Source organism: Phoenix dactylifera, chromosome 3 (assembly GCF_051530095.1).
Source record: "Phoenix dactylifera cultivar Ajwa chromosome 3, Ajwa_hap1_PhDact_Kaust_v1.1, whole genome shotgun sequence".
NCBI lineage: Eukaryota > Viridiplantae > Streptophyta > Magnoliopsida > Arecales > Arecaceae > Phoenix > Phoenix dactylifera.
The window spans coordinates 2,050,276-2,062,483 of NC_143192.1; the positions used below are offsets into that span (position 1 = coordinate 2,050,276).

General features: G+C 40.3%; 1 protein-coding gene and 1 pseudogene across 21 annotated transcripts in view; both read left to right on the forward strand.

Annotated features, from left to right (window-relative positions):
• LOC103708687 (serine/threonine-protein kinase STY46-like) overlaps window positions 1–12,208 on the forward strand; it is a 56,906-nt gene that overhangs the window by 12,373 nt on the left and 32,325 nt on the right. The gene's annotated exons all lie outside the window — the stretch shown is intronic.
• LOC148699971 (small nucleolar RNA R71) lies at window positions 6,206–6,303 on the forward strand (annotated as a pseudogene).

A 12,208-nucleotide genomic window follows, 5' to 3' on the forward strand; every position in this document is an offset into this window, starting at 1 on the left:
ATCACGATTGCACTTAGCACGTGCAACAAGCCGTTAAACCCCTAGGTTACCCTAGTGGACGAGTGTTGTCTCGTGAGGGTTTTCAGGGATGCTACCCACAAACATCATGAATGATATGGCATGAGATTCTAATAAAAATATGAAATAAATCTTAAGCTAATACACATGTAATTAGTTGATATATATTTTCAAGCATGGCAACTATCAAAGCAAGGAAAAAAAAATAAATAAATAAAATGATCATGTAGTGTGCATGAAATCGCATGATTTTCTCAGAGTACTAATACCTCCACCACAACCGGGCACCGCCTGAGTTTTAGGTGCACTACTCAAGCTCACAAATGTTTTCTACAATTTGTTAGAACCTGATCCATCAAATTTTCAGAATATCACATGTTGTCTAAATTTGTCAAGAATGGGTCGCATGTAAAGAAAGAGCTATCAATCCCAACTAAACAACCCGGGTACACAGAGGTCCAACACAATGGAGTCAAACCAGTCATTTCCACATGTCACTAGGTTCAGCCTAACCAACTCATTCATGCTTATTTTTATTTCATTTCATATATTTTTTTTATTTTTTTTTTCAATACACATGACAACTACAGCTATCCAACCCCATTAGGCTCTAGTAAGGTCCATGTAGCGAGCTTTCAGTCAATGGCCCCCGATCCAGTTGGCTCAAGACATTAGGTGAAACACCCCTCGGACTTATTTACTCGAACCAAACTACGCCACGAGGCCAGAATTGTCATCATAAGTATATATATATATATTTTTTTTTGAATAATAATTATGCAAGAAAAGAAATGGTAGACTGAACCATATAAATATTTTTATTATATATGTGACTGCATCGTGACTATAGGTCAACCAAAGTCGGATCATAAGGCACCTAAGTAATCTAGTCGGGATATTCAACCTCTATCTTTATGTGAAAACCAAATCCTGAACCTTATGGTACGAACAAGAATACTCATACTTCTTTTATGGATAAGGCTAACAAAAATGCAGTTAACAAATATGAACTCCTGAGGCCTTCCTATTGTCATTAAGTACACGTGTGGGGATCTAATAATAGGTCTCTGATCAGTCATAGTATGCATGTGTTCCTTGCCTTAATAGTTGTACACACTCAATATGAAAATACATGTGCATTTGCTCAGAAAAGAAAGTAATAGGATAAATCAAATGCAAAAACAAGTTTTTTTTTTTTATCAAAATATTTCCCTCCCCCCAACTTAAACATTGCATTGTCCTCAATGTAAAAAAAATGCAAGAAAACTATATATGAGAGACAATAGAGAAAATAATAGAGAGAAGAAGAATACCTTGAGCTGTTGATTTCCAGAAAAGAAGACCTACAAAATAAGAAGAAAACTAGAAATAAAAGAAAAAATAATAATTCTAACTAATATACACATACCTTGGCCGTCATGTTTAGTCATAAGAAGGCTCCTCCAAGGGACAGGAGTCCTCTTCATCTGCAAAATTTTCAAGAAAAGGTTTTAATCTGTGTCCATTAACCTTAAAAATTTTGCCATCCTGTGGATTCTCAATTTCAATTGCCCCGTGTGGAAAAACAGTTTTTACAATGAAGGGACATGTCCATCTTGATCGTAACTTTCCAGGAAACAGATGTAAGCGAGAGTCATACAAAAGAACTTTTTGTGCAGGTTCAAAAGATTTTCTTAGAATTGAGTTATCATGCCGAATTTTCATTCGTTCTTTACAAAGTCTAGCATTGTCATACGCATCCCGTCGAATTTCATTCAATTCACTTAGTTGTATTTTTCTGGTTAAACCAGCATCTGACAGTTCAAAGTTTAATTTTCTAATGGCCCAATACGATTTATGCTCTATTTCAACAGGTAGATGACATGCTTTTTCATAGACTAGCCGATACGGGGACATACCAAGAATAGTTTTATAAGCAGTACGGTAAGCCCACAATGCATCAAAAAGTTTTAAAGACCAGTCTTTGCGTGATGGATTCACCGTTTTCTCTAAAATTCGTTTAATCTCCCGATTAGCTAACTCAACTTGGCCACTAGTCTGCGGGTGATAAGGAGTTGCAATTCTATGAGTGATACCGTACTTTCGTAACAGGATCTCAAAAGGTTTGTTACAGAAATGTTTTCCCCCATCACTAATTATGACCTTGGGCATCCCAAACCTAGAAAATATATTTTCTTTAAGAAATTTTAAAACTGGTTTGTGGTCATTTGTTCGACAAGGCACAGCTTCTACCCATTTGGACACATACTCTACACCAACCAAAATGTACTCATATCCAAAAGACGGTGGGAATGGGCCCATGAAATCGATGCCCCACATGTCAAAAATTTCAATAGCAGTAATGGGCTGAAGAGGCATCATTTGCCTACGAGTTAGACTTCCAACACGTTGACATGGGTCACATGTCCTACAGAACTCGTGGGCATCTTTAAATAGTGTAGGCCAATAAAAACCACATTGCAACACTTTAGCTGCCGTTTTCTTAGATGCAAAGTGTCCTCCGCAAGCATTGGCATGACAGAAAGAGAGTACACTTTGTATCTCATGATCCGGTATGCATCTTCTAAAGATTTGATCATTGCAATACTTGAACAAATAAGGGGCATCATAATAATAACTCCTTACTTCACGCAAGAAATTATTCTTATCATTCGATCCCCAATGCCCCGGCATCCGGTTCGTGACAAGAAAGTTTACAATATCAGCATACCATGGCATAGTAGAAAGTGTAAACAATTGCTCTTCAGGGAACGAGTCCTTGATGGGCAACTGTGGCACCAAATCATGAACAACTAGCCGTGATAAATGGTCAGCAACCACATTCTCTACTCCCTTTTTATCTTTGATAGTGATGTCAAATTCTTGGAGTAAAAGAATCCATCGTATTAAGCGTGGTTTAGCCTCTTTCTTATCCAGTAAATATTTTAGCGCTGCATGATCCGTAAAGATAACAATAGGAGCACCAAGGATATAAGAGCGAAATTTGTCTAATGCAAATACTACTGCAAGCAATTCCTTTTCGGTGGTGGTGTAATTCATTTGAGCATCATTTAAAGTTTTGCTTGCATAGTAAATGACATATGGCTTAGTATCCTTGCGTTGTCCTAGGACAGCTCCTATCGCATAGTCACTAGCATCGCACATGATCTCAAAAGGTAATGACCAATCGGGTGGTCGCACGATGGGTGCAGTGCTAAGCATAGACTTCAACTTTTCGAATGCCTCTTGACAGGTTTCAGTCCAATTGAACGGTGTATCAAGGGATAGGAGGTTACATAATGGTCGGGCTATGACACTAAAGTCCTTGATGAACCTCCTATAAAATCCGGCATGACCCAAAAATGATCTAATATCTCTAACCGTCTTGGGTGCAGGTAGCTTGGCGATTAAGTCAATCTTAGCTCTATCAACTTCCATGCCCTTCGATGAAACAATATGTCCTAGAACAATTCCCTTTGGCACCATGAAGTGGCATTTCTCCCAATTTAGTATGAGGTTCTTTTCTATACACCGAGCTAAGACAGCTTGTAAATGTAGTAAACAATCATCAAAAGAATCGCCAAAAATAGAAAAATCATCCATGAACACTTCCAAAAACTTCTCGTTCATGTCTTCAAAAATACTGAGCATGCATCTTTGAAATGTTGCAGGTGCATTACATAACCCGAACGGCATCCGACGGAAAGCGAATGTGCCAAAAGGACAAGTGAAGGTAGTCTTCTCTTGATCCTCAGGTGAAATTTCAATTTGGTAGTATCCGGAATAGCCATCGAGAAAACAATAGAATTTGTGTCCTGCAACTCTTTCCAAAACTTGGTCTAGGAAGGGTAGGGGAAAATGATCTTTCCTAGTGACCAAATTCAATTTTCGGTAGTCAACACACATGCGCCAACTCGTCGGAACACGAGTTGGAACTAGTTCACCCTGATCATTTTTGACTACCGTCAGACCTGCTTTCTTGGGCACGACTTGAGTAGGACTCACCCACTTGCTATCGGAAATTGGGTAAATAATACCCACATCAAGCAACTTGAGGACTTCTGCTTTAACTACATCTCTCATCGTAGGGTTCAACCTGCGTTGCATTTGCCTTGTGGTTTTGGCATTGTCCTCCAAATATATCCGGTGCGTGCAAATTAAAGGGCTAATCCCCTTCAAGTCTGCAATAAACCACCCTAAAGCTCCTCTATGATTCTTTAGAACACCAAGTAATTTTCTTTCTTGGGCATGATCAAGATCAGATGAGATGATTATAGGAAAAGTGTCATCGGATCCAAGAAAGGCATACTTGAGTTCCTTCGGTAAAGGTTTCAACTCGAGCTTAGGTGCTTGTTCATGGGATGGTACTATCTTTGCTCCTCGAGATGGCAAATGTTCAAATTCCTCTATTCTCGGTCTCCACCCATTGACCATCATGACATCCGAGTTATCTAAAATAGGTGGGACCGTATCATCAGCAGTACCTTCAGAACACCAATCTATCAAACCATTGTCGGCCGATTCAGTAAATGTTTCTTTTAACAAATATTCTTCCGCAATGGTTTCAACCCATTCAACTTCTTTACTTTCTTCATGTTCACTGGGTTGTTTGCCTATACTAAAGACGTTCAGTTCCAAAGTCATATTGCCAAAAGAAAGCTTCATGACATCATTCCTACAATTGATCAATGCATTAGAAGTTGCAAGAAATAAGCGTCCTAAGATGACCGGAATCTGAGATGGTGAATTGGAAGCCGGATGTGTGTCCAGTACGATAAAGTCAACAGGAAAATAGAACTTGTCTACTTGGACCAACACATCTTCGATAATTCCTCTAGGGACCTTCACTGACCTGTCAGCTAATTGTAAGGTGACAGTTGTTGGCTTCAACTCACCCAAACCGAGTTGCTCATATACCGTATATGGCAACAAGTTCACACTCGCCCCTAAATCTAGCAATGCTCGCTCAATCCTAAAATTGCCAATGATGCACGAGATAGTTGGGCAACCTGGATCCTTATATTTAGGAAAAATATTATGCTGTAAAATTGCACTCACATTTTCAGCCAGAAATGCCTTCTTCTTGACATTTAAACGACGCTTGACAGTGCACAAATCTTTTAAAAATTTTGCATAGGAAGGCACTTGTTTGATTGCATCAAGAAGAGGTACATTGATTTTTACTTGCTTAAAAAGCTCAAGAATTTCAGAGTTTGGTTCAAGCTTTTGCAAGGGCTTTAATCTTTGTGGAAATGGTGCAGGAAAAGGACATTCAATTTTTTCAGTAGATGTTGGTGCTTCGGTTTCTTCATTGTCCTTTTCTTTTGTCTTGGGAGGGTCAGAATCAGGTATGACTTGTGTTTGTTCTGGGACTGGTCGGTCAATAATCTTTCCACTTCGCAATGTTATTATACTCTTTGCTTGCTCTTTATGCGAAGTTGAAGATGATGCATTGCTACCGCCGTAGACTTGAGGGTTAGGTTGTGGTTGAGCTGGTAGCTTACCCTTCTCTTGAGCACTTAAAGCAGTGGTCAGCGTTGTCAGTTGATTTCTTAATTCATCATTGATTTTAGCTTGACCTTGCATGAAAGATTGCAAAGTTTCTTCGAGACTGGATTTTTGAGGGGGTGCATGTGCATAATGAGGGTGTGGAGGTGGAGGAGTTGGGTTATATACTTGTTGAGGTTGGTCATTCCTCCACCTGAAATTTGGATGGTTCTTCCATCCAGGGTTGTAAGTACCCGAAAAAGGATTATTGAAAGATTTTTGATAGGTATTCATAACATTGGCCTAATCGTGCAAGACTTCCTTGAATGCGGGTATTGTGGGGCAATCAGTGATGAGATGGCCAGGCATCTCGCAAATCCTACAACACTCGCTGTTATGTTCTATGGTCTTGACAGGTTCAATCCTTCTAAGTTCAATTTCCTCTACCTTCCTAGTAAGGGCTGCCATTTTAGCTTGAATATCATCCTGAGTATTAAAGTTGTAAAGGCCCCCGTGTGGAATGCTAGTAGGCTTAGGCAAAGGTTTATTCACTCTATCCCCTGTATCCCATAATTGTGCAGTCTCTGCGAGAGAGTCTAAATAGTCCCATGCCTCATCGGGTTGCTTTTCCAGAAATAGACCATTGCACATAGTCTCTATAAATTGTTTCAACTGTGGAGACAACCCTTCATAAAAGAAACTAATGGTTCTCCATGTTTCAAACCCATGATGAGGACAAGAGAGAAGCAAATCTTTAAATCTCTCCCAGCATTCATAAAATGTTTCATGGTCTTTTTGCTGGAAATTACTAATGTGCCTTTTCAAAAAGTTAGTCCTTTGTGCGGAAAAGAATTTTTTCAAGAATTCTCTTTGCATATCATGCCATGTTCCTAGCGATCTAGGTCTCAAGGAGTTCAGCCATGTTTTGGCTTTATCCTTTAAGGAAAAAGGAAACAAGGTCAATTTAAGGACATCTTCCGATACATTTGGCACTCTAAATGTGATGCTAATTTCCTCAAAATCCTTAAGGTGAAGATAAGGGTTCTCGGATTCCATCCCATGATACTTGGGCAGCAATTGAATTACTCCTGGTTTGATTTCAAAGTGTCCTACATTTTCAGGAATAATCATGCATGAAGGTTGACTAGTCCTAGTGGGATGTAAGTATTGTCGAAGTGTCATAACTGGGGGTCTACCTTCATCACCATGGTGACTTCCTACATCATCAGGAAAATTTGCCATCTCACAAGGTGTGAGATACTGCGAAGGAATTTTAAGGGTGTGTCCTAAGGGATGATCTAAAGTTGTACGACTTAATCGACCGGTGTCGTCCCTATCCCAACCTAGCATACAAAATTTAATTAAAATTTTTTTTTTAATTTTTTTTTTTTGATGATGATCACCCTTGATCTTTTCTTAAAGTTCTTATCAATTTTCAATTAGCAACAAGGGTTAAAGAGATATGATAATAATAAAATTCTGGTTCTAAAAAAAAATTAAACACAGAAAATTCAAAGCAGACAATAGCAAAGTTTATATTAATTTAATGGTCGTAAAAGTATCAGAATATCAATCAGACCGTTCAGATGAAAGAAACATGTGTCCTACAGCAGCCGACGAAATTTGAGTGCAATCAGACGGTGGATTACTCAGATATCAGAGTTTGATGCAGACTGTGCAGGGAATAAAAAAAACAGCAATAAAGATTTTTTTTTTTTTTTGAAAGAAAAAGACTAAATACTAGGATACTGATTAAATCTAAAATTATACTAATAAATCAGCCGTTCCCCGGCAACGGCGCCAAAAACTTGATGCACTCGCAAAAATGCTTTCGCGAAACTAATCTCCCAAGTATAGGAGATCGTACAAGTAGTAAAATCTCGGGAGTCCGAGGTCGAATCCTCAGGGAACGATCTATAGATTATTAGCGTAATTTTTAGATGTAATTTTCAGTTGAATAAATATGTGGATTAAGATGATGTTTTGAAGTTTAGAGAAACTAATTAATAGATTAAGTTCGATAATAAAGAGATGGTTAGGGATCCGGAATCCCCCTTGACAATAATACATTCAAGATATAAACTCTACGGTTTCTGATTTAAAAGTTCAAATGTAGGATAGATCTAATCATGGAATATATTGTTTGAACACACGAACTCAATTTCTAAGCATTCGTCGTGCCGGTTATGTCTACGACAAATCAAATAATAAAGTAATCCATGCATCAATAGATATAAACCATTAAAGAACTATCTACAACATAGGCAAGCAAGAAACCAAAACATATCAAAAGATCTGAATTGAATAGAACAATAGTTTAGAGTTTACTCCAAGAAAGTAACAAGTCAAGGGTTCTCCCATCACCCTAGACCAAAGGGATTAGCCGGCCATCAACATGAAAAATCTCCCCTGTTCCTGTTCCCTCTTTTTTTTTTTTCTTTTTATTTCTCAAAAGGGCTGATGCTCTGTTTCTTCCCTCTCTGTTTTTCCGAATGAGCCTCCCCCCAAACCCTTCCCTGCCGAGAGAGATAACAAGCTAGCCTTCTCCCCCCCTTCTCGCACGCGGTGGAGACAAGCTGAGAACGCGGAGCGAACGCGGAAGGAGCGGACGTTGATCGATGGTGCTTGGACGCGCATGGACGGCTGCAGATGCTCGCGATTGGCTGGATGAACGCGTGGATCTGGAAGAATCGAACGCGGAGGAGTAGATCTGAGATTTCGGAAGATTGCGATCACCATGGGATGCGGAAGCTAGAAAATCGCTGGGTAGAGGCGTGCGTTCGTGAGGAACTCGGACGTGGACGGTTGGGTAGCGAACGGATGGAGCTTGAGATGGAGCTGGGACGCAGACGATTAGATCATCCAACGCTGAGAGCTGGACACGGGAGATTCGCACACGGACGCGATGGAAGATTCGCGGATGAGGCAGAATCCGGGAGAAGCTGGATGCTGGGTGAATCGTGATCACGGAAGCTGGGATTTTGGGATAGCTGGGATGGATCTGATGCACGAAATCTGGACGCGGAGGATGCTTCGCGGGAGGAGCGGACTCGGATGGACGCTGGGATGGAGATGCTCGCGAACGACTGGATGATCACGGGAGATTCACGTGCGGATGGAGACGGAAAGGGTGCCTTGGGGTCGCGAATCCGGAAGCAGTGGATGCGGGAAGGTTTCACGGACGGCTGGGCTTTGCTCGTGTGGATGCTGGCGATGTTGTGATGCTGGGAGATCTTCAAATGGACGCACGAAATGGGGAGGACATGCTGCTGCTGGATGTGGCTGCACCTAGTCGGCTAATGCTCCTTCTAGTGTGCAACTAGGATTGAACCATGCTGTTGGCTGGTCACCTGCAGTGATGCATCTTTTCCAGACCCAATGCGCATTTTAACTTTGATTTACGATCACTTGCACCCCACAAAAATATAATATTAATGCAGCACTTTTATCATTATTTGTTAGCAATAATACTAATTTAAGTGATGTATAGATCGCACTTTTGTGCTCTCATCAGAGAGTGATTGTCCTTGAGATGCCTAGGCAACCCTTGCCCTATATATACATGTCTATATATGCACATTTGCTCGCTCATAATATATGTGAGCTCCACGTACATATTCTCTAGGAAAATTTGCTTTAATTTGCAGAAATTATTAAAGTAATATGATATAAAGTAGTTGTTGAAAAAGAGCAACCAAGGTTCGCCGAACTGGTATCAGGATCCGTACCAATCGGCGCCTGATACGGTTTGGTATCGTACCGAACTGGTAGGACATGCGGGTTCATGGACCAGCACATCCAATTTTTTTTTAAATTCTTAAAAAAATTTAATTGGTACTTACTCTTTTTGAAATTTTTTAATGAATTTAAGTCTAATATGATGTTTTTTTTATGTTTTCTTGATTTTTTTTATGTCTTTTAATGTTTTTATGATTTCGGTTAAACCTAGATGATACATCTTATTGCTTTAAAATGATACAAATCATAAAATGAATAATATAAAATATTCTTAAATTAAGTAGTGACGTGAAAATTAAAAAATAATACAATTAATTATATTTAAAGTCCAACACATGTACCGATATCTAAAATCGGATCGAATGGCGAATGCCTCTCATAGATATTCGGATCATTAGCATGGTCAGGAGGCACATCAGCCTACCTCTCTAACCAAGCGACATTGTAATCTTGTACGTTCATCCCATAAGGAACGCGCGCCGGGTTATAAGCACTTTCGGATCTCTCGCTGAAGTTCTAGCTTTGAGAAGTGTCTTCTGGCTAATAATACGATTGTGGAGAGGCCCATCCGAATATGCCGGCAGCAAAATTCGACCCGTAAGATGCTCCGGGCTGCTTAAGGTAGTAGCCACCGAAAGATGCCTCAGACGCACCATATCCATATCCGTATGGGTCATAGGCTACTTGTAGCTGTAAATAATAGGATCCAGTATACGACTCGGAATCTGATACATCTATGGATTCTACTCCATGTCCGAGGTCATCTATAGTTGCATCGTGTTCTCCTGAATGACCTTGAGGAGCCTGTCGCCTATATGCAATCGTATCCTCGCGGGCTCTATCAGATCGTGCACCGTAGTCCTATCTTGTGTCGTATGCATAAACTAGGATTTACTGTTGAATTGAAGACCACCTTGTGGCTGTCTCATAAGTAGTGACCTCTTTTTTAAATATTTCTTTTAATGTACTTTAAAAAAATATGTCAAAAATTTTCAAAAAAAAGAAAATGATGCCCAATGTTTCCATTTCATCTTGAATTTTTTATATGTTATAGATCTATGGACAATGTGCATGGTGACATTAATTTTTTTAGAATATATATAATTTATATTTTAATTAAAAATAAAAAAAGTTTAAAAATTGATTTTTTAATAAAAATAAAAAATAAAAAAATAAAAATAGTAGCATGTTGTACATAATTTAGAAGTCATTTTGGAGGCAGAATTATTTTTGGTAAATTTAAAATAATTAAAAAATTAAAAATTAATTTAAATTTAAAAATAAATTAATGTTCTCGTAGGAATGGAGCCATTAAGGAGAGGGCAACCCCCAGAGCATGATACTAGCTGGGAGCATGGAAAGATGCTTGATGAACGACACCAGTTTTAGTGCAATCATTGCCGTAAGTGCTTCAAGGAAGGAGGAACTAGGTTAAAGCAGTACTTAGCCAGTAATTTTCGTGAGGTATCTGTGTGCCACAATTGCCCACTGGAGATCCGTCTACTGATGAGGCAGAACCTCGCTGAGATCAAAGCAACCAAGAAGAGGACTGCCAAGAAGAAGGTGGAGGCAGAACGCCAAGCCGCAGAGCCACCTTTCTATCACTTTATGGAGTTAGAGGAGGTCGAGGGTCTAGATGAGGAGGCATATATTCAGGCTGCTATGAGCGAGCCTGGATGATCAGTGGCAGCAGGAGGTGGCGAGGGATCGGGCTTGATTTGGGCCCTTGTTTTACGAGTCGGGCACTGGTTCAAGTGGAAGCAGACAAGATCTAGAGTTTTAAAGGACAATCTCAGTCAGTAGAGGACGTGGTCGGATTGTATCTATCCTGGATGGTTTTGGTAGCCGAAATAAATCTTTCAGAGAAATTTCACTAGGAGTGTCAATCCATGATATAGATCCGCATATCTTCTCCAGCAGAGATTCGAAGTAGTAGAGGGTAGACACAATGTGAAAGGAGAAGAAGGATATGTGGCGAGCTATTGGATTCTAGTTCCACTTCAGCCACATCTCAGTGAATGTGGTAGACAATACGTACAAGTCTGCCATTTCCGCCATATAGGCTGTCGATTTCGGTGTCGATCCTCCAGGCCCGAAGAAAATCTACGGTGAGCTACTTGACAACAATAAGGAGTTAGAAAAATGGATTACCTCCTACAAGAGCAAGTGACCCACATATGGGCTCACTTTGATGTGTGATGGTTAGACCGGTGCGATAAGACAGAGCATCATCAACTTTCTAACATACTGTGATGCAAAGACCTTCTTCTAAAAGTCAGTTGATGCTTTGGATAAGATGCACGACGCCTCATACATCCTCAAACTTATGGAGGAGGTGATTGATCAGTTAGGAGAGAAGAATATCGTGTAAGTCATTGATAATGGCACGCAATATAAGTTGGCCGGAGAGATCTTAGTGGAGCGGCTACCACATATTTTTTGTACTCTATGTGCTGCACATTGTATCGATCTCATGCCGATGGACATTGAAAAGATCCGTAGGGTGCAGCATACGGTGGAGATCATGGTCTACCGTACCGGTTCGTACTGGCCGGTACGTACCGGTCCGACCTGGAACCGGTACCGGATCAGCGTGGAATCCGGTATCGGTAGTTTATTGTTGGAGAACCGGTACGGATCCGGTTCGGACCGGTACGGAACCGGTTCGGATCGGTCCGGACCGCCACCGGTATGCCGATCGGTACCGGTACGGCGACCTTGGTGGAGATAGCCCAACGCATCACCAGGTATATTTATAACCATACCTGGGTTCTTTCGCTGATGAGGAAGTTTGCTGGAAGAGAGATTCTGAGATCAGGAGTCGCACGGTTTGCTACGAACTACATTGCACTTGATAGCTTTATCGAAAAGAAAGAAGTTCTACGTCGGATGTTTGTTAGTCTAGAGTGGCAACAAAGTAGATATGCTTAAGCCGACACTGAAGGGAGCAAGATGGAAGACTTGGTTATAAGACAGTCATTCTGGC